Source organism: Callorhinus ursinus, unplaced genomic scaffold (genome assembly GCF_003265705.2).
Source record: "Callorhinus ursinus isolate GAN/ISIS: 27379988/994484 unplaced genomic scaffold, GSC_fseal_2.0 scaffold4, whole genome shotgun sequence".
In the NCBI taxonomy this organism is placed as follows: Eukaryota; Metazoa; Chordata; class Mammalia; order Carnivora; family Otariidae; genus Callorhinus; species Callorhinus ursinus.
Genome location: NW_027397066.1, coordinates 115,076,845 through 115,080,995, shown reverse-complemented (window position 1 = coordinate 115,080,995; position 4,151 = coordinate 115,076,845). Strand labels below are relative to the sequence as shown.

General features: G+C 34.8%; 1 pseudogene; it reads left to right on the top strand.

Annotated features, from left to right (window-relative positions):
- The first annotated feature begins 3,363 nt into the window (after nt 1-3,363).
- Nucleotides 3,364-3,726, top strand: LOC141372545 (ATP synthase F(0) complex subunit f, mitochondrial pseudogene; annotated as a pseudogene).
- The last annotated feature ends 425 nt before the right edge of the window (nt 3,727-4,151 follow it).

Sequence of the window (4,151 nt, the reverse complement as noted above, 5' to 3'; positions counted from 1 at the left end):
ATTCATGATAGACACACAAAATTGGCACTATTTACTTTGCTGATGTTATGTTGAAATGTTACTTTCATATATTTTTATTAATTGTCTAATGGAAAATTAACATGAGCATATGATAAATATAAAAGAACATAAAAGATTCTTTTCTTTTTTTTAAAAAGATTTTATTTATTTATTTGTCAGAGAGAGAGAGAGAGAGCACAAGCAGGGGGAGTGGCAGGCAGAGGGAGGTGGAGAAGCAGGCTCCCTGCTGAGCAAGGAATCCCATGTGGGACTCAATCCCAGGACCCTGGGATCATGACCCGAGCTGAAGGCAGACGTTCAGCCTACTGAGCCACCCAGGTGCCCAGGAAAGATTCTTTTCTATAAAAGATTCCACAGCACTCTTTTTGATATGCAAACATTGTTAATATTATTTTGTGCATCCTACCATCATTTGACTATAAATTTGTACAACTATTATATTTTTAACAAAAAGGAGATGTTAGACATACATTTCCTCTTATGCAGTTTTCTATTTTCAGTAAATAATATGTATTTTGGCTCCATATCATCAAATTAGATCTACTTCATTATTTTAGCATCTGCAGAGTGAATATTCATTATATAAATATACTAGGATACATTTAATTAGCCCTATATTAATGTGCATTTTATTCATTTCTAGCATTTTGCTAATACAAACTATGCTACAGTGAGAATCTTTGTACACATATCTTCGCACAATTGTAACCCCGTGATGTGCTTTAACTAATAGAATGTGGAACACATGACATTTTCCTGCTTTTGTGCTATGGGTAGTGAGTTGCCAAGTAAGAAATCCAACTGCCAGAGACTACCATGCCCTCCCAAACTATAGAATTGTAAATAAATAATACAATGTCTTAAGCTACTGATTTCTATGAAAGCTAATTACACAGCAATAGGTCATCAAGAGATGCTTCATTAAATTTAAGACATTCTGTTCATTAAAATACACCATTAAGAGATGAAAAGAAAGTCATGGATTAGAAGGCATTTACAATGCATACAACTGAAAAAGAATTTATATTCAGATTATATAAAGAACCTCTACAAATTAATGGAAAATCCAAATAGTAAATGGGCAAAAGGCTTGAGACACCTTATAAAAGAATATATTAAAACAGATAATAGTTATATAAAAGGTGCTCAACATCATTAGTAATCATGGAAATGCAAATTAAACTGCATCCATCAATGGTTAAAAGAGAGAGTTTGCCAATACCAAATGTTGACAAGGATTCCTGTAGCAAGTGAAATTTGTTTGCATCCTTAGTGAGAGTATAAACAAGCACCACTACATGGGAGATACTGGGCAGTCCTTACCAAACAACTAGCAATTCCCCTCCTACATAGATTCTCAAGTGAAATGAGTGCACTTGTCCTCCAAAGATAGGTAAAAAAAAAATGTTCATAATAGCTTTACTAATAGCCAAAGCTAGAAGTAAGTAACCATAGACAAAATGTTACATTTGTGCAGTGAATACACAACAATGAAAAAAAGTAAATTATTGATATCTGTAATTACATGGATCAATATTGTTTTTCTTCATAAATGGCATCTTTCCATCTAAAATTTTTATTTTGCTTATGAAGCACTTCCCCAACTAAAAAGTTTTTTAAAATGCAGAAATACCTTGTTTTATTGAGCTTCACTTTTATTGCACTTCATAGATGCTGCATTTTATACAAATTGAAGGTTTTGGCAACCCTGCATTGAGCAAGTCTATTAACATTACCTTTTTCAATAGCATCAGCTCACTTTATGTCTATGTCACATTTTGGTAATTCTCACAATATTTCAAACTTTTCATTATTATTATATTGTTATGGTGATCTATGGTTAGTGATCTTTGATGTTACCATTGTAACTGTTTTGGGGCTCCATGAACCCTACTCATATAACCTGGGGAACTTAATTGATAAATGTGTGTGTTCTGACTGCTCCAGCAACCAGCTATTCCTCAGCCCTCATCTCTCTCCTTCTCCACAAGCCTCCCTATTTCCTGAGACACAATACTGAAGTTAGGCCAATTAATAAACATACAATGACCTCTAAGAGTTTAAATGAAGAGTCACATGTCTCTCATTTTAAATAAAAAACTAGAAATGATTAAGTTTAGTGAGGAAAGAATATAAAAGCCAAGATAGGCTGAAAGCAAGGCCTCTTTCACTAAACAGTTAGCCAAGTTGTGAATGCGAAGGAAAACATCTTAAAGGAAATTAAAAGTACTACTCCAGTGCACAAAAATAATAAGAAATCAAAACAGTTTTATTGCTGATATGAAAAAAGTTTGAGTAGTTTGGATAGAAGATCAAGCCAGTCACAACATTCTCTTAGCCAAAGTCTAATCTAGAGCAAGGTCCTAAGTATCTTCAATTTTATGAATGCTAAGAGAGGTGAGGAAGCTGCAGAAGAAAAATTTGAAGCTAGCAGGGTTGGTTCATGAGGGAGAAGCAGGCTTCCCTCTGAGCAGGGAGGCCGATGTGGGGCTTGATCTCAGGACCCTGGGATCATGACCTGAGCTGAAGGCAGACACTTAATGACTGAGCCACCCAGGTGCCCTGTAGTATTTCTTAAAAGAAAGAAAATAGGGAGGGAGAGAGGGAGAAAGAAAAAAAGTCAAGGGCATGAATACCAAGGGGTGGGGATCATTGCAAGCCATCTTAGAGGATGCCTACCACAACCAACTTCTGAAATAGTGTGAAAATGGATCAGAAACACCAACATTAAAATAACCTGTTAAATCCATAGTTTTCTGATTATTATCTTTTAAAAAATCTTTTCACAGTGGTTCAAGGTAATGATCTGCAAAATTATTTCAAAAAGGATGTACAATGGGTAAAATAGGCTTGTATCTGTGTCTGACAGAAACAATAATGTTGATAAATAGGAAATTGTTCCACTCCCTAGACTGTTTCAAAAATAGCTTAGCTATTTGAGATTTGTTTCAGAAGAAAAAGGAGGACACAGAAAAATAGCTAGCCTATTAGTTGTCCAAGAGGAATATTTGTGGGTCCCTGTCTCCAAACATCTCAGCTAAATACTGGAAAGGAGATTCACTTCAATGCTTTAAGCTTCATCTTTAAAAGGAAGTACAGAGTATCAACAAATCAGATTTGTCATTAATATTAATAAATAAACTGGCAGAGTAGGCATCTGTCTGCTTTCCTCTTATCCTCATATTGTTTCCACTCTCCTTCTATCACTTCTGTCACACTGAAGAATTTTCTGTCCCATCCAACTTTAAGTGATTTTTCTCTTCTCCAAAAAGTTATAGCAGTTTGAATTTCCAGTATCACTGATTATCATTATATTTAATATTATGGACCCAGAACTCCAAGATGGCATCAGTCATACCAGTGAAGGAGAATATGCTCATGGATGTGAAACTAGGAGAGCTGCCCAGCTGGATACTGATGCCGGATTTCACCCTTAAGGCCATTGCTGGAACATTTCAAAGAGGTTACTAGCGGTATTACAACAAGTATGTCAATGTGAAGAAAGGAGGCGTTGCTGGGATTTCTATGGTGCTGGCAGCTTATGTGCTTTTCAACTACTGTCGTTGTTACAAGGAACTCAAACATGAGCAGCTATGCAAGTACCACTTGAAGAGGGCCCAGTGTGGAGGCACATTTGGCATTCCTGACCATGACCTTTGCCTGGCACCCTTGAATCCTTTCATATTAACATCCAATAAAAGATGAATGCTCATCTCTATATTTTGCAGTATTTAGCTAAGTTTCTGTACATTGTATATGTTCAACATGGACTTATTTAATTCTATTGAGTGGAATTCATAAATAGGACTAACTATTAATACATTTACTCTACTCAAAATAAAGATTATAGGCTACTTTACATGAGTATTCTACAAAAATAATAAATGCCAAATTTATACATTTTTATTATTTGCAGTAGTTGCAATGTTGTCCTTCAGATATAATTTTGCTTTGAGCATTGAAATTAATTCAAACTTCAATTGATCCAATTTTTCAGTTTATTTTTTAAAGAATCAAGTTGGTTTCCCATATGAAATAAATCCAGTGGGACCATAGAAATAATATCTAAATTATTGACATGTATATTTTGACATTATTTTTTTTTCTAGCTTTTGCTGCTTTGAGGCTAT